The sequence below is a fragment of the Columba livia genome, chromosome 21 (assembly GCF_036013475.1).
Source record: "Columba livia isolate bColLiv1 breed racing homer chromosome 21, bColLiv1.pat.W.v2, whole genome shotgun sequence".
Taxonomy (NCBI): Eukaryota; Metazoa; Chordata; class Aves; order Columbiformes; family Columbidae; genus Columba; species Columba livia.
This window is the reverse complement of record NC_088622.1, coordinates 8,882,020-8,905,776: the sequence shown is the minus strand read 5'-3', so window position 1 is coordinate 8,905,776 and position 23,757 is coordinate 8,882,020.

The window sequence follows — 23,757 nt, the reverse complement described above, 5'->3', positions numbered from 1 at the left end:
TTGTCCCACCCTGTCCAGCTCTGTCGGTCTCTTTTGGCAAAGCCCAACAGAGCCCAACAAACCTTGAAAGAGACCGACAAGGCCCAACAGAGCCAGACAGAGCCTGACAAAGCCCAATAAAGCCTGACAAAACCACTTAGAGCCTGACAGACCCTGAAAAAGCCTGAAAAAGCCCGACAGAGCCTGACAAAGCCCAACAGAGCCCAACAGAGCCTGACAGAGCCCAACAGAGCCTGACAGAGCCTGATAGGGCCCAACAAAGCCTGACATACACTAATAAAGCCCAACAAATACCTATAGTGCCCGAGCTCTGTCAGGCTTTGTCGGACTTTATTGGGATATGTCAGGCTCTGTCAGGCTCTTTTGGGCTCTGTCAGACTCTTTTAGGCTCTGTCAGGCTGTGTAGGTCTTTGTTGGGATTTATTAGGCTCTGTTGGGCTTCGTTGGTCTTTGTCGGGCTCTGTCTGGCTCTGTCGGGCCTTGTCGGTCTCCTTCAAGGTTTGTGGGGTTCTGTTGGGCTTTGCCAAAAGAGACTGACAGAGCTGGACAGGGTGGGACAAAGCCCGACAAAGCCCAATAAAACCCAACAAAGAACTATAGAGCCTGACACAGCCCAAAAAATCTGACAGAGCCCCCCAAAAAAAGGGAAAAATAACTGTTTTCAAGAAATAAAAACCCATCTGAAGTAGCTGGAATACAATAAATGCAATTTCCATTAAAATAAAGACAAAATATAAAAACCAAGTAAGAGACACATACTATTCGACCTAAGTGGCAAATCCAGATCCAGACCATTTACCAGTCAAGCATTTCCTTGCCTTTCTCATTTATATAAAATTTAAGCAGCAGAATGACAGTGTTTGGAAACCTTAAGAAAAACACCACCCCTTTCCCAAATGTAAATTCATAGTTGTGTACCAACGATATTTAAATTCCTGACAATCTATTATAGAAATTTTGTACTCAGAGGGGCCCCAACCAAATCACTTCAATTACACGGTTTTAGGAACAAATCCCCAAGTATTTAGGGACATGACAATGGATCACGAAGCTGCACAGAACTGTCCTCACAGCAACGGTGTGAACTCACTTTTTACCTTGCTGAGTCCAATATTTAAAACATTTACTGGAAAATACATTATGTTAATGCTTGGAAAATTCATACAAGGCTGCGTTGGTTAAAATTCAGTGTGGTGTGTAGGAAAAAGGGTGAGAAAATGTTTTTACATGCTGCTTTTGATGTTCCGCTCACTGGCTCCTTGTGACTTCTAGAAGGAGAAATAAAGGTGATCAGAACTTAAATAGACGATCCTGACCCAAGAAAAAGCAGTGAAACCAGATTCTAAAACATGAAAATCAAAACTTTATGTTCTGATTGCCTAAGGAATGTGGAAATTTATTCTTATACGTAAATTCTTCTCGGTGGATTCAGTGCAACTGAAAAAAAACAACCCAAAATTACATTCCTACTTTGTGACAAATCACTCTACTCAGTCATCTGACAAAGACACAGCAAAAATCTCTTTGAAGAGTGTTTCTTTGTGGAAGCCCAAGCACTGTGATCAGGTGTTTGCCACGTTTAACAAAAAAGCAACAAAATACTAAATATGTCATAAAATATATGCTGCATTGACTAGAAATAGCAGTAGAAATGTCATTTGAAAGCAGTTACAAGGGGTTTGTGTTATTTGGAGCCCTGCAACAGACTGAAAAGAAACCAAATAAAAAGATCTTAATTGCCAGAAACTGCTTTAAGTGCTTTAAAGTAATATTGAAAGCACTGCGATATTTTAGGAAATATTTATGGCACCTGAAAACTTGCTGAGATTCCACATACTCATTAATCTGTCACTTTGTTCTTTCGTATTTATTTGATCTTTATCTTTAGTGCGCAAAAAACACAGATTTGGGGCCTACAAATACCTGCTATATCCCCCCTCACCCAAACGGAAGAAATAGACAAACACTGAGAATGAGACTCTTCCCAGATGGGAACAAATTCCAAGCTTATGCTACAATGTCTTTACTATAAAAGCAAACACATAAACCAAGGAATCTCTCCATGTCCAGGAAATGGGATCTACACTTGGGTCTCAGAACAACCAACCCCAAGAACAAACCCATTTAAATCATCTGAAGAGTCACCGCTCTCAGAGTTCAAACCTCACGTCCTAAAAATGTAGGCCTGAAAAATCAGGCCTAAAAATGTAGGCCTAAAGTTTTAGGCTGAAAAATGTGGGCCTAAAAATGCAGGCATAAAAACAGAGGCTGAAAAATCTAAGTCTACTTTGGGTCAGATCCATTCAAATCCACCCCATAACAGCAAAATCTAAGAGCTGATTTAATAAGTAAGATGCAATCTGAATGCCACTGTAAACTAATAACCATCAGAAAGGTTAAACCACACTGAAATGCCTCACAAAGAGTACAAAGCCCTAGGAATAAGTACAAAATGTGTGTTTTGCCGGGAGCTTTAACTGCTTCAGCCACGATTCTTCCAACAATTTCTGATGGGTCCTTAGGGACTGGGGTGTTGTCATCTGTGTGTTCTGAAAACAACAGAAATACAGAAAAGAAAAATAAATAAGCCAATTAATGTGTGTATATGAATATGAGAATCCCTTTACAAATGCAAAATTTTATACTTAACATCACACTTCTATCCTCTCCACTCACCAATGAGACATTTTGAGAATCCACAAGCAGCAAAATGTTTTTCACAGAAGAGAAAAAAAAAAGAAAACAACTCCTTGGTAAACTTAGACTGAGCCTGAAACATCAAGATCCCTCCAAAAAGATGGTATTTATTTTTATATTTTATACCACATTCTTCTTTAGACAAGGAGGGAAGCCATCAGACCTTTTAGATTAGGACTGAACTACCTGAGACACTTAGACTAAGACTAAACTGCAAAGATTCCTCCATGAGGATGTTTTTTATACTGTACTTTCACAATCTGGATATGTCTAAATCTTTGAAAGCTTCATGAGCAGCTGTTCCCTGGGACCTGCTGGCAGTTTTAAGAGTAAAAAAAAGATGAAGGAATTAAAAAAAAAAAAAGCTGCAGATCTCGTTAGGCTTTGTCATGGTGGTTTGGTGCAGGGATCATGCATATCATGGGAATATTTCACCATTTCTGCTCTGGTTTTCAGTGTGTTAGACCAAAACACCCACCTGATGACATCCTTTCAACAGCAAAGGCAGCAATTTGCAGAATTCCGCTTCTTTGGGGAACTGAGAAATTGCTGAGCTGACACCAAGTCCTGCAGTGTCCCTGTCACCTGCAGAGTCACCGCATCCTTGCCATGGTAGCGGGCATTGTGACAAAGGTTCAGTGTCAGCTGGGTGTGCCAGCCGAGCGCCCCCTAGTGGAGGGGAAGCCTGTCAGCCCCTGGTCTGTCACTGCCTGCTGTCCCTCCTGTCAGCCCCCAGGTCTCCCAAACCTGGCCAAAAAGGGTGAAAACATTCCCAGATTTTGGGCCAAACTGGCCCAAAGTCTCCAAGAGAAAAGACGGGAAGAAGCATATGGGACAGAGGGAGAAAGCGAAGGGAGCAGGAGAAAGGGAGTGAAGAGGAAAAAACTAGTGCTGGGCTGCAGGACTGAGAGGGAGGAATTGAAAGAGCCAGGAAGCAGGAGAGTGAGAGGAAACAAAAGAAGAGAGGAAAGAAGAGACATGCAACCAGACGAGGGGTTAGTGAGAGAGGACGGGACAGAGAACTGGATGAGAAGGAAAAGGCAAGGCAAGGCTGCATGACGGTTTTTTAATTTATATTTTCTACAATATTCATCTTTTGACGAGTCAGAAAGCCATCAGACCTTTTAGACTAGGCACAAACAAAAACCACAACTACTTGAGACACTTAGACTAAGTCTAAAATGCAAAGATCTCTCCATAAGGATGGTTTTTCTACTGTACTTTCACAATCTGCTGGCAGTTAAGGAAAAAAAAGCTGCAGATCTATTTAGGCTCTGTCATGGTGGTTTGTTTCAGGGATCATGCATATCATGGGAGTATTTAACCATTTTTTCTCTGTTTTTCAGTGTATGACACCAAAACACCCACTTGATGACATAATTTCAACAGCCAAAACACCAATTTGCAGAATTCAGCTTCTTTGGGTGCGGCAGGATGCAAACCCCCCTCTCTCCCCCTCTGTCCTTCATCATGGCAGGATCAGACACATCTCCCTCTCTCTCTGCTGTTTGAGGCTGACAGCTTCTTTCCTTTGGCCCCAGAGCCCCTGGCCAGGGCTGTTAGGAGAAGGGAGCGCCGAGGCGCCAGAGAGCCGCTGGGCACCCGCGGCCAGTGTGGGGGATGTTTGGAGGCTGGAGGGGCACCCACAGCCAGGGTGGGGGTGCAGAGAAGCTTCTGGAATGCCCGCAGTCAGATATGATCAGCCAATAAAAACGCGACTCTCGTCGAGATGTGTGGTTTTTACGCACTATCTCTTGGAGTTATGAGCTGAGCCACCGCCGCCAGGAGCCACAGCCCCTCCTCCCCTGGACTGAGACTCCGCTTGCCTTGCCACCACGTGTGTAAGTAAAATTAACCCTCGCAGGATTGCAAGTGCATCTACTTTCCGTGCATATTTGCATGTGTATTTATACTTTCTGTGCACATTTGCACGTGTATTTCTCCTCGCAGGATTGCAAGTGTACTATAAATTTACCCTCGCAGAATCGTGAATGTACACTTCCCGTACTCAATATGAGTACATGTATCCCTTTAAAAATAAGCCCACACGGTATCAGGCAAGTGTGTACTCTTCCCAGACTCAGGGGCAGCTCCGGCATTATTTTTGGTGATGCCATGTGTATGGACACTGTGGACCTCTTGTTGTATTAGTTGCTGCCCCCTAATAATTTTCCTCAACTGTTATCCGAACCTATATTTAAGTCACTTTTGGAGTGCTAAAACCCCGTTTCTCACCGGTTTACCCTCTTGTCCCTTAAACTGACCTTGGGGTGCCTCCATGACATCAGGGAACTGAGAAATTGCTGAGCTGACACCAAGTCCTGCAGTGTCCCTGTCACCTGCAGAGTCACCGCATCCTCGCCACGGTAGCGGGCATTGTGACAAAGGTTCAACGTCAGCTGGGTGTGCCAGCTGAGCGCCCCCTAGGGGAGGGGGAGCCTGTCAGCCCCGGGCCTGGCTGGCAAGGCAAGGCAAGGCGAGGCGAGGCGAGGCAAGGCAAAAGTTTTCTGGAAAGTCACCATTTTGGCTCAGTGCACCCTTTTCTGTCTGTTCAGAAGCCATTCAGAAGGGTGAAGGTTTGGTGCAATTCATCCATGAAGGAATCCTGTCCCTACTTGTGTCTCTTGTTTCTTCCTTTCCTCACCTTCCTGCAGTGTCTCTGTCCATCGCAAGGAACAGTCCAAGCTCAAACCTGAGTGAAACATCTCAACAGGGCTTCAAAGGGGCAAAACCCTCACCAGCTGGGGACAAATTTCAGTATTTCTGGGCACGGTCTGAAGATTCAAAATGACTCTGAGCAGGGGGAAGGACCCACTGAAGCAGAAACCGGGCCTGAAACATGGCGGCCTGGCAGCCCCAGGACTGCAACTCCCAGCACTTCAACAAGATGTGAAGTTCCCAGCCTGGCAGCCTGAGATCTCCTGAAAATAGTGCAGAAAGACCTTCCCCTGCAACATGAAATTCAGCTTTGTAACCCCCCAACACTCGCAGCAGCGTCCTCAGGAACAAGCTTTGCTCAAGGTCAGGGCTGGAATTTTTAGGGTGGCCTCAGAGTGGTCCCTCTGCCCACATGCTGAAAGGGGTCCTAAGCAGAAGCTTCCCATCAAGGCCAGTTTGGTTCCTGGGTGGAACAGAATGGATTTGGGCAAGGAGGAAAATGCTGGGTAGCAGCAGGGGACACGAGTGCCGTAGTGCTGGGACTGGAGACGGGCCTTCTGTCAGTACAGGGGGCACGTGGGGTGGCCAAATGGCAGAGCTTCCTGGAGGTTTGCATAAGCAAAGCTAGAAATGGGATAGAAATTGGCTAATGTGGTAGATAAATACTCCCTGGCTCTCCCCCATGTGGAAGTCAAAAGTCCAGCCCAGCAGAGCTTCCCTGATCCGTCCCGGCCCTGACTGCACTCTCATCCTCTCCTTTCTCTCACAGGGACATTCAGATCTTGACCTCATTTCTCTGAGTGCCCACTGGCCCTTGATGCCCCAGAAAACAGGTTCCTGTCTATAGTGACTGTGGAAAAGGTCCCTCGGTTAGAAAAGGCCCCCAGGGACAGTGCCTCAGATGTCCCCACTTCCAGCATCACTCTGGGCTGATCTCAGAGCCACAGCCAACTGTGAAACCCCTCTCCATGTCCCAGGGAAGGACCCTTGCCAACAATGGAAAAAGTCAACACTTTTTCAACTTTTCCTTTGTGTTTTTACTCATCTCTTTCCCTAGCTCCTTGTGTCGTAGACTGAGCTTTGGAGCTGAGGGAAAACAGAGATGCTCTCAAGGATGTTTTTGAGTAGTGGTACTATGACTAATAACAGTCGCAGGGAACTCTTTATTCCAAATGACAGTGGTGAACTACAGCTTTTTAATTTCATTGTCAACAGTTATTCTAGCTTCTCAAAAGGGGAGTTGTTTCTTTTTAGCCAAAGAAAGCCATCGAACACATGCCAGGTTGGTGCAAAGGAATAAAGGAAGCCATAATTTTTACGTGGTGTCCACTTGCACACACCTTCACGTGCTTTTCTAGTCTCTGCAGTCCCAACTGTGCAGCAGAGTCTGGAGTTCTGAGCTGCCTTCATCTGTCCTGTGTGACACATGTAAAATAAAACTAACCCAGTCAAAAAGTTGGTTTTGATTCTTTTCACAGCCTGAAGCACCACGTGGGTCAGGAGACAAGCCAGGATACCCAACGAGGACTCACATGACCTGCACTTCTATTTCAGGTGTTCCCGGGAGTCTCAGGTGACAAGGCGTGCTGATTGCTGGGTGCAAGGACCCGGTCAAGAGCCTCATCTCCATTTCTGTAACGGTGGCTTTGCTGCCTGGCTAATGTGCAGACTCTGTACATGAATGCTGACACCTGTTGAGCAACCTGCTCTGATAGGATTAACAAGGTGGGCATGAGGATGTAGCAAAACAGAAGAACCTGTGTGGGAGCAAATGAAAAGGAATGCACAAGATGTGCTCAGGGCTGCTTGGGGGCACTTGTAAAGCAGCCCTGCACCCTCTGTGAATTATTCCTGTGGTCAGGGAGAACTTGAGAGCTTTCTCTAAATTGAAAACATGAAGGGGATGAAAGGACAGTGTCATTCAGGCTGGATGAGACCTTGGGAGGTGTCTTGACCAAACTTCCTGCTCAAATCAGGGTCAGACCAGATTACTCAGGGCTTTATCCAAACACATCTTGGTCCCTTTCTGGGCCAGAGTGGGTGCACACTCCTGGGAAACAGCTTCCAGTGCTTGACTGTCCTCATGACTGGAAAGTTTCTCCCTTTCTATAGCACCTTTCCAAGTCCAACCATCCAGGCTGTTTTTTACCCATCTACTTGCACACTGACACAGACCATAATGTCCTCCCTTGGACACAAGAATATTGTGGGATATGATGCTGAATGCCTTGCTGACTTCCAGGTAACAGACCACCACTGCTCTGCCCACGGCCAGCAACCCTGTCCTTTCCTCACAGAGAACAAAGAGGATGGACAGACACAACCTGCCCTGGGTAAAACCCATCACCTTCTCTTTCAGACACCCAGAAATGGGGTTCCAGTGGACATGTTCTGGGGCACAGCCCTTGGTTCCCCTGCTCACCCATTGACCATTTTTGAGAAGTGCACACACTGTGTGAGAGCTGCCAGTGGTCAGGGAGTCCCCCCAGTCTCCATGAGCTTTTCAAGATGGTGGAAAGTGGCCTCACTGTGACATCGTCCTGCTGTCTCAGCTCCTGGGGTGCTGCCCCTCCTGTCCCATAGACTGGAAAGGATTGTGTTAGTTCCAGTGATCCCTGACTTGATCCCCATTCACTGCTGCTTGTTCTCCAGATTCCTGTCTCAAGTCACAGATGCTTGGGAGGCAGCAGTTTCTCAGATGAAAGGTTCTTCCTTTGAGAGTGTTGGTAGAAAATGTATTTTGCTGAGTAACTGGACACAATTGTATAATTTCCTATGTATTTTGCAACTCATGATTTTTTTTTTTTTCCTTGTGATCGCATAGAAAGACAGATAACACAGATCTGGTAAGAACAATGTCAACATGGCCATCTAAAAAGAGCACAGTTCAATTAACGTTTTTATCCTTCTTTCCTCCATCAGGCAAGAGTGGCCAAGAGCTTCGAGCATGACTTACTCTGTGCCAAGAGTAAAAAGTGGCATTGACAGTCCATGGCAGTGCATTTTTTGGTGTCTTCAACTCTGTGAAAGACACAAGGATTACCTTTCTTAATGCTGTAGGCTTTGGTAGGAGACAAATCTAGAGAACATTTTTTAAAAATGGGGGGAAAAGAAACCAAATGAAAGATGTTGAATGAAGGAAATGTCTTATTGCAACTTTAAGCATCGAACATTCTTGGTGTTGTAATTCTCTTTTTTTGTTTTGAATACTTTAAATATCAGTGTTTTCCCATGAGATCAAATTGAGACTTTTCAGGATGTGCATTAAGAGCAAGAGGAGAACTTCTGATCTTCCACAAGATTTGCCTTCTCAGCACTCTCTCTGTTAGGCTGTGCATCTGATCTCCCTCATCCTCCATGTATTTCCTCCTGCCCTAACTAAACTGACCATGTCTGACGTACCATTTCCAGCAGCTGATCCGCACACAAGCACTTGTGATTGCTCTCTGGATTTCCCTTCCTCTTACTGTTTGATCACTCACACACTTGTCAACAATCCAGTTGCTGCTTTCAGCTTCAAGGAGTTAAAAGCTTCCTTGTCTTTCAGTAGTCTGTCTAATTCTGTCTTTAGGCAGCTCTTTCACTGTGTGGGGTTTTGTTGTTGTTGTTGGTTTTTTTTGTTTGTTTGTTTGTTTTTATAATTTCCTTTCTCTCTAAAACATTTCTTGAATGGTTATGCCTTGGAGGTGAACCTCACTGGTGGCAGTTTGTCCTTGGCATACAGTTGAGGAGTGTCTTTTCTTTTAATAATGAATCTTATCAGTTTTATTTTGTTTACTCAAAAGTAAAGAGAAGTCCCTCTTTCCTGTGTGCAGCCAAAGCTCCAATGAGAGCAGGTGGGAGGTGGTGCAAAGGAGCTGGAACATCCAGCTGCAGTCTGCAGTGGAGAAGTCTGGTGTAAGGAAAAGGGATGCAGGTCCCAGGTGGCCAATGAGAGAAACGACGGGGTTGGGGAGGTGAGGATCAAGGTTGTCCACATGGTGTCAGACCTCAAGGGACAGCTTCTCCAACCAGTCTAGACCTCCTTAGGAGAGACCCTGGATCAACATCAGATAATGCTGCAATCACTTCTTCTCCACACTGAAAAAAAAAACAACAAACCTATACCCTTTACCAAAAAAAAAAAAAAAAAAAAAAAAGAGTAATTTTTATTAAAAGGTTTTTGAAATCACTCTCTGTAACTACAGTATGAAACCTCTCTAATTAACTGTACAAGACTAGAAGGAAATTACAAGAAGAGACATGGTTTCTTAGAGCCTTCTTCAGTGTAATGAGCCCCATGGTGCATTTGGTCCTAAGTCCTTGAACCTCAGGTGCTGAGAGGAGATTGCACAAACCTTTCCAGAAGTCAAAGTCAGAAGAAAAAAGTACTAAGTTCCTTGAAGTATTAATGAGTTCCATTGAGGGCAAGTACCAGCAAAGCCTCCCCAGAGACTCGTTAAAGCAGATAATTGGAAGCCATGATAGCAGATAAACAAAGGGAAATGTGCAGGCAGCTGAGGTGCTGAGAAAACCCTGGTTTCGTTGGATGAAGCAGACAGGCCAAGGCCTGACCCTCAGTCCCTGGGAAGGCATGTCCTGTCCCTCACACATTGCTCAGGGCTCTTCCTGGGGCAGGGGGATGTGGGCTGTGTGATGTTGAGTGAAGGACAATGGTGTGACAGCTCTCAGCCTTACTGGGTGTGTGCAAGGAGGCCATGAGGTGCCCCAGTGCCTGAGGACAACATGTCTCCTTGTAGGCCTTGATGGCAGAGACAATCACCATAGCCAAGGGGACAAAGATTTGGTTTCTCTTCATGACATCCAGTCTCACCAGTGCCCTTTGCCATCTCCACCACAGGTTGTCCTACACTGTCCCACAGCTGCTTCTGTTTCCCTGTAGGCTGTAGACACCCATCTCACTTCCTCCCCTTGCTCTCACCCTGGTATTTCCATACATTGACTGATGTGTCTCCACTCTCATGCTCTGTTCCTTGAAACACAAGGACATGGACGAATCTCATGCTCCTTCTGGATGATTTCTTGTACCACAGCACTGCCCTTTGAGTGATATTTCTTCCTCCTCATGTCCAGTCTCCACATTCCAAGCTGCTCTGTGTGGCAGTGTTTCACTCTGCTGTAGAAAGGAGAATCCTGAAAACTACTGACCTATCAGCCTCTTGCCTGGGAAGATCATGGAACAGAACTTTCTAGAAGCTGTGCTAAGGTACAAGGAGGACAGGGAGGTGATTTGAGACAGCCAGCACAGCTTCATCAAGGGCAAGTCCTGCCTGACTAACCTAGTGGCCTACTATGATGGAGTAACTACCTCAGTGGACAAAGTAAGGGCTATGGATGTCATCTGTCTGGACTTCTGTAAAGCCTTTGACGTGGTTCCTCACAACATCCTTCTCTCTGAATTGGAGAGATATGGATTTGATGGCTGGACTGTTTGGTATGTGAGGAGCTGGCTCAATGTTCACACCCGGAGAGTGGTGGTCAGTGGCACAGTATCTGGATGGCCACATACTAGGATCAGTACTGTTTAATATCTTCATCAATGACATAGCGGGATTAAGTGCACCCTCAGCAAGTTTGCAGATGACACCAAACTGAGTGGTGTTGCTGACACACCTGAGGGACAGAAGGCCATCCAGAGGGACATGGATAAGCTCAAGACGTGGACCTACGTGAATTTCCTGAGGTTTAACAAGGCCAAACACAAGGTCTTGCACCTGGGTTGGGGCAACCTGCGCTATCAGTACAGACTGGGGGATGAAGGGATTGAGAGCAGCCCTGACGAAAAGGACTTGGGGGGACTTGGTGGGTGAAAGACTGGACAGGAGCCGGCAATGTGCACTTGCAGCCCAGAAGGTTAAAGATATCTTGGGCTGCATCCAAAGGAGCATGACCAGCAGGTCAAGGGAGGGAATTCTCTGGTGAGACCCCACCTGGAGTCTCACACCCAGCTCTGGAGCCCTCAGCATAGGAAAGATGTGGACCTGTTGGAGAGGGTCCAGAGCAGGGCCACCAAGATGATCAGAGGGATGGAAGAGCTCTGCTGGGAGGACAGGCTGGGAGAGTTGGTGTAGTTCAGCCTGGAGAAGAGAAGGCTCCAGGGAGACTTTATTGCCATGTTTCTGTACTTAAAAGAGACCGATAAGAATGATGGAGACAGACTTTTTAGCAGGGCTTGTTGTGATAGGACAAGGGGTGATGGTTTTGAACTAGAAGAGGGGAGATTGAGACCAGACACGTGGAAGATATTTTTTACAATGCGGGTGATGAAACACAACCACTGTTTGCCCAGAGAGGTGGTGGATGCCCCATCCCTGAAGACATCCCAGGCCAGGGTGGATGGGACTCTGAGCAGCCTGATCTGCTTAAAGATGGCCCTGCTCAAGGCAGACAAGTTGGACTAGATGACCTTTGAAGCCCCTTTCCAACACTCTCTTTGATTCTATGATTCCTACCTCCAAGGAAAGCTCCACCATCTGGGAAATAACCCTTCAAGCATAGAATCATAGAATCACAGAATCATAGAATAATTGAGTTGGAAGAGACCATTAAGATCATTGACTCCAACCATAACCTAACTCTAGCACTAAAGCATGTCTCTAAGAACCTCATCTATACATCTTTTAGACAATTCCAAAAATGGTGACTCAACCACTTCCCTGGACAGCCTGTTCCACTGCTTCCCAACCTTTTCCATGAAGAAATGTTTCCTAATATCAATTCTGAACTTTCTCTGCAACAAGCTGAGGCCATTTCCTCTCATCCTATCACTTGCAACTCAGGAGAAGACCAACACCCTCCATGCTACAACCTCTTTTCAGATAGTTGTAGAGGGCAAAAAGGTCTCCCCTCAGTCTCCTTTTCTCCAGGCTAAACACCTCTGGGTCCCTCAGCTGCTCCTCAGAAGACTTGTGCTCCAGACCCTCAACAGCCTTGTCCCCCTTTTCTGCACTCACTCTGGCACCTCAAGGTTTTTCCTATAGTGAGGGGCCCAAAACTGTACTGAGGATTCGAGTTGTGACCTCACCAGCACCAACTACAAAGGGATGGTCTTTTTCTGCCAAGCAGACTTCCAGCCACTCTTCTCCAAGCCTGTAGTGTTGCACGGGGTTGTTACGACCCAAGCACAGGACCCGGCACCTGGCCTTGTTAAACCTCGGACAACTGGCCTCAGCCTAATGAACCAGTAGCTCCAGATCCCTCTGTAGGGCCTTCCTACACTCCAGCAGATCAACACTCCCACCCAACTTGGTGTCATCTGCAAAGTTACTGAGGGTGCACTCGATCCCCTCGTCCAGATCATTAAACAGAACTGGCTCCAATACTGAGTCCTGGGGAATATCACTCATGACCGGCCATCAACTGGATTTGGCTCCGTTCACAACTCTTTGAGCCCAGCCCTCCAGCCAGTTGTTTACCCATCGCATATACATCATCCAGGCCATGAACTGCAGCTTCTCCAGGAGATGCTGTGGGATACGGTGTCAAAGGATTTACTGAAGTCTAAGTGCACAACATTCACATCCTGTGTGGTGGATTCACTCCTCATGACAGAGACTTTCCCTCATCTGCTAAGCCACTCAATTTGTCATAGAAGGAGGTCAGGTTGGTCAAGCAGGACCTGCCTTTCATAAAGCCATGCTGATTGGGCCTGATCGCTTGTCTCGTATGTGTGACCTCACAGTCCTTTCCCACTCATGTTCCTGCTGTTGGCCTATCCTCTGCAGAGGCAGAAGTGACCTCACAGTCCCCTCCACAACCTTTGGCTTCCTACTGGACTATGAGTTCCTGAGACACAAGTGACCACATGACATCGTACCCAACCATCACCCTCCTTATGGTCCAGTGTGTGAGCAGATAAAACTAAGCTGGTTTCATCAAATTTATCTAACAGATTTCCTATCAAGGGTCTGAGCGGAGAAACGTTCCTCAAAGGAGCTGCTGTATTTACACTGGGGCATTTTATATCTCTGCTTCTGCCTCTTTTTTTTTTTTTTTTCCTTCTTCCTCTGTCTTTTCTGACATGAAAGAGCTCTCCAAGGAAAAGATTCATGGAATCCTACAATAACGCAGGTTGGAAGAGACCCCTGAACACCATCTCTGTCTCACTGATTTTTATGGCACCCCAAGGAATAGCTGATGGCATTTGTGCTCCCGTGGGTTCATCTTACCACATGCACAAAATGGACATGCACATGATGTGTATATTTGCAACTCATCCGTACAGTGAAAACATGGACTTTTGACCTAGTATTTCATAGAATCATAGAATTTCTTGGGTTGGGAAGGGCACACAAGGATCACGGAGTCCAACTCCTGTCCCTGCACAGGACACCCCACAGTTCACACTGTTTGTCTGAGGACATTGTTCAGTTTCTTCTTGAACACTGTCAGGCTTGAGGCCCTGACACCTCCCTGGGGAGCCTGTTCCAGTGTCTAATAGTCTCTGGCTGAAGAACCTTTTCCTCATGTCCAACCTAAACCTCTCCTGGCACATTTTCTTCCATTTCCTTGGGTTCTGTCATTGGTCACCAGAGAGAATAGATCAGTTCCTACCCTTCCCTCTCCCCTTGTCAGGAAGCTGTAGCCACCATAAGGTCTCCTTTGAGTCTTTTCTTCAGCTCTGATTGTTAGAAACCCCTTGGTTTGCTTTCTGAAGCAGAAAGGAGAAGCCGTGTCCTCCAGGCAATGGGAAGGGGGATCCTGTCCCTCACACACGGCTCAGGACTCTTCCTGGGACTGTGGGATGTGGGTGTGCAAGGCCGAGGGAAGGACAACACTGGTACAACAACTTCCAACTTCCCCATGGAGCTGCAAGGAGGCAACGAGGCCCCAGTGCCATGAGGACAACATGTCTTCCCATATGCCTCAGTGGCAGAGACAGCTGCCATGACCAAGGGGACAGAGACCTGGGTTCTGTTGGTCCCTTCCAACCTTATAGCGCCCTTTGCCATCTCCATCACAGGCTGTTCTACACAGTCCTACCCCTGCCCCTCTTTCTCTGCAGGCTGCAGACACCCATCTCGCTTCCCCACCTGCTCTCACACCACCATTTCTGCACCTTCACTGATGTGTCTGCACCCTCACTGGCTGTTCTTTGGAACACAAATCATGGGCTAATCCGGCTTCCTCTGGGTGACCTCTTGCACCACAACACTGCCCTTCCAGTGACTTTTCTTCCTCCTGATATCCATTCTCCACCTTCCCAGTTGCACTTTGCAATCTTTTTTTTTTCTCTTTCCTGACTCTTCCCAGTACTAAGGAAAACTCAACTGTCTCGAAAACTGCTCTTCATGCAGGGAACCCAACCCGTTAGGCTTCTTGTGGTTTTTTATCTGACCAGAGAGAAGTAACCTCACCATGATAGTCTAAATCCCAGGACTGCTGCTGGCCTTTCAGCTTCTCTGACAGACATGACCATGTCCGTATTGCTGTCCCGTCATGTGCTCAGGTGGGATGGACATGACAACGTGTCTCCAAGGCCTCTTCCTGGGTAGGACCTCTGGGTACTTAGGCAGAGATACCTTCCCAGCTGTATTCCTGCTGCTGGCCTCTCAGCTTCAGAGACAGGACTGATGTCACAGTCCATTTCACAGCCAAAGTCCTCCAACTCAATTATGAATTTTTGAGACACAATTGACCTCATAATCCCATACCCATCCATCCCCCTCCTTATGGACCAGGACCTGACTAGGTAACATTATGCTTGTTTTATCAAATTGATCAAATCTATTTCCTATCAAGGACCTGACTGGAGAAGCATTCTTTGCAGGAATGTGAAATGTTGACACCTTTTCTGTGTCCTCCTCTGCTTCTTTTATTTTTTTATTGTTTTCCTTCTTCCTGGTCACTAATTGTGAATTCACTACTTGAAGTGCAAAGCCAATCCCACACCCAGAAATAAGATACTGTTTATTACAGAGTTGTGCAAGTCTGGATGCTGGAACAAAGCCAGTACATCAGACAGAAAAGAAACAGCTAATATATACAAAAATCTTAACCCTACATTCAGACCCTCACTACAGTCCTAAAGAGCCAAGTGTTTACATCTCAGCATCTTGGTTGGATAATTATTTTATCACCATGCATGGTTCTTGAGGAAGGATCCCAGGCTGAGCCTGGGTCTCCCATCCTCGGGATCTGCATTTTAGTATTATAATGAGTGTATAAGGAGAAAAGTTCAGCTAAAGGACACTTTACGTAACAGTCTTGAGACGGATGTTAAAACAAGACTCAACTAATTGTGCAGGTTCTAGAGTGTCTGCACTGCAAGGACAGTATTCTTTGCAAGTTCTCATTGGGTGTTTTAAAAGTCACTTTTATCTTTGTTAGAGGAGCAGACTGACCAAAACTGAGAGGATTTACATATTTTAGGCTAGCAATTTCAGGCAGGTTTCACTCTTTTAACTGGTAAGGACCACATATTCTGTCTTCAACCATCTCTCCAAGGTAAAGATGAATTGAATCATAGAATAACTCAGGTTTGAAGAGAGCCCTGAACATCATCTTATCTCACTCTCCTGCTCAAGGCAAGGTCCACCAGGTGAGGTTGTTCTAGGCCTCTGCCCAGCTTTGCATCATCCACAAAGGAGCTGAAAATGTGCTCCATGACGTGATGCAGGGGGAGAATAAAGACGTTCAACAGTGTTGGCCCCAGTACTCTTCACTGAGGGTTGCTGCTAGAAACTGGCTAAATGTAAGAATCTGTACCACTGATGATACTTGGGCTTGGTCATCCAGCCAACTTCCCACCCATCATAACATCCACATCTTCATCCCAGATCTCACCAATCTGCTCTAAGGCCATCACAGGAGACCATGTCTGGGGCCTTGCAAAACTCCATGTACACAACATGCCTTTCTTTCCCCTGCCCATTGGGTTCAGCAATCCCTTCCTTGATCTTCAACTGCCTGGAGATGGCTGCAGGATAAAGTGGCCCATTCCCTTCCCAGGGACAGACGCAGACTGACCAGCCTGTCACTCTCCCAGTTCTCCTTCCTGTCATTCTTGAAGATGGGTTTGACATCTGCCTTTCTGAGGAGCCTCTGAACCTCTCTGATTACTCTGGCACTTTTGAGACCACAATCCAGAATTTCCCACAGGGAAAGAGGGGCAGGTGTAGGACTGTGTAGAACTGCATGTGATGGAGCAAAGGTGATGTAGCAAACAGGGACACTTGCAAGGAGCCTGTCCAAGGGAGATGAGATGAATCTCAATGGGCCACTGGGGTTTGTCCTTGGAGTAACACACAGAAATATCAGGTTTCAGTCGGGTGTCCACATCTGAGCTTGCCTTGTGGACTCTTAAAACACATTGAGATAATCAGGGTCAGACGCATTCCCTTTTACGCACAGAGGCAGCAGTCACAGTATCTCTCTGCGCTCCTGTTCCTATACCCAAAGGTTGGGAGGCACCTCAGCTGCATGGTGTGTCCCCATGTTCTGCATTCATCTTTGATGTCCGTCATCATTAGGAGTGGACATTGGTTCAAGGAAGCACATCTCAGTGCTGCATTCTGGTGCTTTCCTAAGTGATATTAGTCCCAACATGATGTGACCTCAATAAACCCTTTTTCTCACAGGCCTTCATGGAACCCCAAGAAATAGCTGATGTTGTTTGTGCTGACTCAGGTTCGTGTCACCTCACATACATGATGTGCATGCTCACATCTCATCTGTACAAAGCAAACATGGATTTCTGACCTACTCATTCAGTGTAATCCCATGGAGGGAAAAAGAACTCTGAGCTGGGGCGAGAGGTCAGTGCTGGAAATGGTGGTTGTGAGGGGCCAGTACATGATGACTGACCTGAGGTTCCTTCTGAAGGGGTGTCCGGTGCACACGGGCACAGCCCAGCCCCTGCTCTGCTGGTCCTGCAGGTCTCTGGCAGGAGCCTGGCTGTGAGAGGACACTGCTGTGTCCCAGCCCTGCACACACACACTGTTCAGCTGTACCCTGGGGCTTGCATCTGTGGGCAACTTTTGTAGGAATATGCTTGAGAGAAACTTTGCAAGAAGATATAAACCACCATGCACTGCCCTGAGGAGATCACCTTTCTCTGTGGAAAGGCTGTTCTGAGTTCAACTCTGTCACAGAAATGCCCATTGCCTGTCCCTGCCTGTTGGAGCGAATAAAGGACTCAGCATTCCAATTCAATGTGAATCATGCAAAGCCATTTATTACAGAAACAAGCCTCCTTATATATGCAATATTCTCTGATCACGTGTCCATGCTCCAATCACGCATTCACTAATTGGATATCATCTATGCTCACGAGCTGTCCACGTGCTGGAATCTCACTGCAGATAGGTCCATTGTTTTACATCATGTTGAGGCCCTGTTATTGCAGAACTGCCTCACTGCCACAGCAGGTCCTATTTTCAGCTTTCTGAGGTGGCCTTGAAATTCCTTTGGGCCTGGCCAGTTCAGTAACAAATCTCCATCTAATAGAAACACATCCACACCTGCCTGCGCTCACAGGACTGACACACAGCAGGACTGTGACCAAGCTGCCAGAGCACTCAGGCCTTGCACCAACACAAGGGATGAGAAGGAGAGTGTGGGAGTGGAATGAGAACAGCTCTGGAAGACCAAGCGCTGGTGCTTCCTGTCACAGCTGCCAGGCTGGGACTTTGTTCCCCTCCACCAATGCAGACAGAAACTGTCACTGCAGCTCCAAAAAGGCCTTAAAAATATCTCAGGGGAAAACCAAAACAAAACAGTGCAGAGCCCTTTATTAAAAACAAAACAAAACAAAACACAGAGAAAATGGCTCCTCATTTCCATAGACACTTGGTCAGAAAAAAAGGCAGATATTGAATTAGGAAAGGGATGACAACATTATCACAAAACACCAACACAACAACAACAAAACAGGAATGGATGAGCCTGCAATGCATTACACTATAGCTGCTCTGCAGAGGATGACAGTTTATTGCTGTTTGTTATTTAAAATGTCCAGTTATCAGTTTCCACACTGAATGCTTGAGCTCCTGGTTCCTCATGCTGTAGATGAGGGGATACACTGCTGGAGGCAACACTGAGTACAGAACAGCCATGACCAGGTCCAGCCATGGGGAGGAGATGGAGGGGGGTTTCAGGGAGGCCGATGTGCCAGTGATGACAAACATGGAGACCACGGCCAGGTGAGGGAGGCACGTGGAAAAGGCTTTGTGCCGTCCCTGCTCAGAGGGGATCCTCAGCACCGCCCTGAAGATCTGCACATAGGACAGCACAATGAACACAAAACACATAAAAGATAAACAGGCACTGACCACCATAAGCTCAAGTTCCCTGAGGTAGCAGTTTGAACAGGAGAGCTTGAGGATCTGGGGGATTTCACAGAAGAACTGGTCCAGGGCATTGCCCTTGCACAGCAGCAGTGAAAATGTATTGGCCGTGTGCAGCAGAGCAATGAGAAACCCAGTGGCCCAGGCAGCTGCTGCCATGTGGACACAAGCTCTGCTGCCCAGGAGGGTCCCATAGTTCAGGGGTTTGCAGATGGCAACGTAGCAGCCATAGGACATGACTGTGAAGAGACAATACTCTGCTGAAATGAAAAAGAGAAACAAAAAGATTTGTGCAGCACATCCTACATATGAGATGTCCCAAATGTCCTAGAGGGAACTGGCCATGGACCTGTGCATGGAGGAATAGACAGTGACAGTTTAGATGTGACTTCTCTGGGAAAAACCAAAGCCATTTCCCACAGACCCTTCCACAAACAGACATTTTTATATTTCCAGTAGAACGTCCTGGCTGGAGCCTCGTCGGTGTTTGATGAGTGTGCAAGAAGAGCAGGGTCTGTGCCCAGGGGCTCTTGAGGAGTCACCGTGACCCTGTGTGATTGGGTGGGGCAGGGGCGAGTCCTGGGGTTCAGCTTTGTCAGATGGAACCGCTCCTGGTGCAGAAGGGACTGTCAGCACCTGCACCCCCAGGCCTGAGATACTGAGTTTGAGAGGTTTGGTGTTTCTACAGCTCCTTCCCCCTTCCCACCCTGGGGAGTGTTCTTGGATGTCAGAAACCCTCAGCATTTCTGCTGCACTCAGAGAGAACAGAGAAAGAGTCCTGTGAGACCAGAGGATGCCTGTGGGTCAGTGCAGAGTGAGGGCAGCTGGTCTGTCCCTCTGTCTTGCTCCAGCTGCCATGGGCTGGCACCTTTCTGAGATGGAGGCTGATCATGCTCCCACGTTACACTGAAAAGCCACCAGGTACTGCTGAAAGAAGTGGGACCCACCTGAGACCATGACATGGTCTTTCCTAAGGTCTCAGCACCCCACATTTATCCCGGAAACCGCTCCTCTCACAAACCAAACAGCATTTTCTCTGTTGCAGTATCTCTGTGCTTCTTTCTCCATGAGGCTTTCAGATAACACACAGATGCTGGAGGACAGGTTTGCATCCTGGAGGGTAGTACAGAGCTTCTAATGAAAACCCAAAAAGATATCCAAGTGTCCCAAAGATGGCGTTTGATTCAGGGAGACTCAGCTCATTCCCCAGCCGCACAGACTGCATTGCCCACAGCCCCACAGGTCAGAGCAAAGCTGGGACACGTGTTCCCATGGACACACCTGCAGGAAAGGACCCACAAGATCAGGCTGTGACTCTGTAGCTGAAACTCCCATCCCCAGAGAGCCTGACAGCAAGAACAAGATCACAACAACAGTGACCCAGAGCAGTGGAGCAAGAAGGAAAATGCGGTGAGGGTGGGTGTGAGAGAGGCCAGGTTGGAAAAGAGGTCAGCTCATATTAAAGTTGACGGGTTCAGCAAAGGTGATGCTGGTGCTGTCCACAGAAAGAGTGGTGGTGAAGGGATATTTTAAGCATTCTGAGAGATGTATTGATCACTCAAAGTTGCAGTTCAGGAGTATCAGCGTCTTTTCTACAGCAGCACAGGAGCAGCACAAGGTCCAGCCACCCCTGCACGACTGGGCACAATGCAGAGGGAGAGCGAAAAAGGATGCAGAGGGAGAAGCTGAGGCTACACCTTCCCCCTCCGGAGGGCTCCCAGCAGGAAGGACCCGTCTCTGGTCACATCCCTGTGTCCTGCTCCCATCCTCCACAATCAGTCTGGAAGCATCATTACAAGGTGCTTCTTGCAGCCCCATCTCCCACTCCGTGGATTCTGGTCTCACCCCCCAAAACAGCCGCCGTTTTGCAGTGAATCCACCTCCCTGCACGCCCCGGATCCCCGGCCAAAATCGCTTCAATCAGACCAGACCCTGCATCTCCCCCCAGTGCTGCAGCATCCGCCCGACACCTTTTAGTGATTAAAGAAGAAATGGGACCACAACAATCCTTGTACAGGCCTGAGCATTTGATACATGTTTATTGCTATTCAGGTTTAGCCGGGAATTGGGTGCATCGGATGGGGTGTCCTCCTCGCACAGTGCTGCACAGCTCCAGGGCGTCTCACTCGCGCATCCATGGGAAGCCTTTTCTGACTTAGTGCACCCTGCATATATATTTCATACTTTCCTGCAATCAACCTTTCCTTTTTCCTGGCTTGGCCTTTCCCAGCGAGTTCTTGAGGATTGGCTTCCTCAAAACTGCTTGAGTGCTGCTGAAGGAGGATGAAGGCACAGCTCTGGCGAACAGAATCACAGAATCATTTTGGTTGGAAGAGACACTCAAGATCATCAAGTCCAACCATAACCCAGCCCTCGCACTGCCCCATGTCCTGAGAACCTCATGTCCGTCTGTCCAACACTCAAGGGATGGTGACTCCAGCACTGCCCTGGGCAGCCTGTTCCAATGCCCTACAGCCCTTTGGGGAAGAAATGGTTCCCCAGATCCAACTTCAACCTGGGGGCAGATGTGCAGCATCCAGCCCTTTTTTTGGGGAGCACACAGTGGTGGGTTCTGTCTCCTCCCAAGTGTCACCCGCCTGGGAAAGATCAGCCCCTCCGAGGGGGAGACAGGGCTGCTCGGATTTCCTGATCAGGGGACTGGTGGAGTGAAGTCTGGGCAACACGTGCTGTGTGACACCCCGTTGCGTCCCTTTTTCCTGTCTCTGCATCACTCCAGCACACAGAAACACAGGCATTGGTCACCAACATGTTCACTGTGTGGCACAAGGTGCAGCTTGGTCTCCACACACAACATGGCTGCATCGACTTGTTCCTTTTCCCCTAGAAAAATAATATTTAAAGCAAAAAGCATTTGTACCCACCACCCACCGAACCCCCTGAACCCTTTCCCTGCCCAGGAGGAGCTGGGGAGGCTCTCGGGCTGGGGCGGAACACTGGGAGCCCCAACATTCCTTGCTGGGACACCCCAAAGAGTCCTTAGTTACCAACGGTCAGAGCGACCACGATGTTCCCAGCACACGGCTCCTGGGTTCCCCCGGTCCTGCGGCTGCTACAGCCATTCGTGCTCCCCCAAAACTTCTTTCCCCCAGGTAGGAACCCACCCCGACCCCTGCAGCCTGGGACGCTCATGGGGGCAAGAGCGGAGGCGAGCGCTGGTCATTGCTCCTGTCTCTCTTGCAGGCTCAGCCCCGCTGCACCCACCGACCATGCAGCAGCAGCCCTTCCCTGCAGCCTGGGCGCCCCCTCAGGCCCCACCAGCAGGTATGGCAGCCCTTGCACCCCGTCTGCTCGGACACCCCGGCACCTTCGGCCCCTTTGCTATCCCCGACCCTGGGCACTTCCAGCACCCACCACCCCTGTCCCCGGCACAGGGATTCAGCCAACACGGCCAAGCGGCCCTGCCCTGGGTCATATGTGCCCAGAAAATCCCATTTTCTGAGCATTTCCCCAGTACCCGGGGCCATCTCTCCCGTTTCCCCTCCCGGAACCAAGCCTCCTCCCGCTTTGCAGCCCCGTTCCCCGCACAGAAGCTCACCCCATGGGGATGTCCCGGCCACCAGCAGACCCAGGGAACACTGGTGATGGGGACCAGCCCATGACAACTCCCTCTCCCCCTCACAGGGCTTCTGAGGGCACCATGTGGGTGCTGCTTTGACCCCAGGGTGTTCCGCATTCAATGGACTGTGCCCTATAACCACTAAGGCACAACGGTGGCCGCAGCCACTCCAGTGCTGCCAACTCCCATCCCCTCTGGCTACCAGAGCCTGGAGGAAAAATTCGCACTACTGAGCATCTCCAGCAAGGCCACCGCTGCAGGGACACCTCCAGGCAGCCATGTCTGCCCCAGCTGCTTGGCTGCCCCCAACAAAGCTGCTGTGGACCCCACAAGCCACCTTGCGGTCCCCAAGAAGACCATTCCACAAGATGCCCGGGGCTAGAAAGATGTCAGCAGTGTCCCCAAGCCTGAAGAGCGGGGGCGCAAACGCAGGCACGAAGAGGGGCACAGCCCTGAGCCCCCCAGCAAGCGCAGCACAGGGACGGAGCTGCCGCAGTCCCAGGCTGCCCCGGCAGAGCAGCGGGGTCGCAAACAGAGGCACGAACAGGGGCACAGCCCCGAGTCTGAGCCCCCCAGCAAGCGCAGTGCAGAGATGGAGCTGCCGCAGTCCCAGGCTGCCCCAGCAGAGCAGCGGGGCCGCAAACGGAGGCACGAATGGGGGCAAAGCCCCGAGTCTGAGCCCCCCAGCAAGCGCAGGGTGGGGGTGGGAGGGGGGGATTAGACCAAGAGCAAGGGATGGGGTTCTGGGCGGGGTGGGGGGTGGAGGGGTTTGGGAGAACGCGATGCTACGTTAGGGAGGGGGGTGGAGGAGTTAGGGAGGACGCGATTCTCCGTTAAGGAGGGGGGTGGAGGAGTTACGGGAACGCGACGCTGCATTGGGGGCTGATCTGGAGAAGTTTGGGAGGATGGGATGCTGCATTAGGGAGGGGGCTGGAGGGGATTTGGAGGACGGGATGCTGCATTAGGGGGGAGGGGGGCTGGAGTGGCTTTCATGGGACCTTTTTTCTTTTTAGTTTTCCATTAAATGCTGTTTTTCTGGATCTGCTCTATGCCTGTGTGGGGTGGGGTAAAGGGGCACTGGGAACCACAGACCCGGTGTCGCCTCCCTGCTGCAGCAAAATAAACCCAAATCACCCCCAGAATGGCAAGGGAGGCACTGCAGGGCAGGGACCCTCCTGCCCTTGTCTGTCTGCACCTTGGGCAGCTGTTTTTCCACTCCCTGGTCCTGCAACCAACTAAACAATCACGACACTGGCCAGAAATTGCCTGGAAATCTCATCTCCCTTTATTGCTCATTTCCCACCCCAGCTCCACAACCTGGGGCCCATGGAGCACCCGGCGACCCCAGCTTCGTGGGTCTGGGTGGCAGCAGGTGCATTGAGTCCCCATCCCGGACGATGATGACGGTGCAGCCCCTCCTGCTGCTCAGCACCCCGAGCTTCATCCTGGTCCAAAACAAAGTCCATGTCCATGGAGCAGCTGCAGAACCCACCACAGCTCTGGGGGGGCACAGAGAAAAGAAGAAAGAAAGAATCCCCA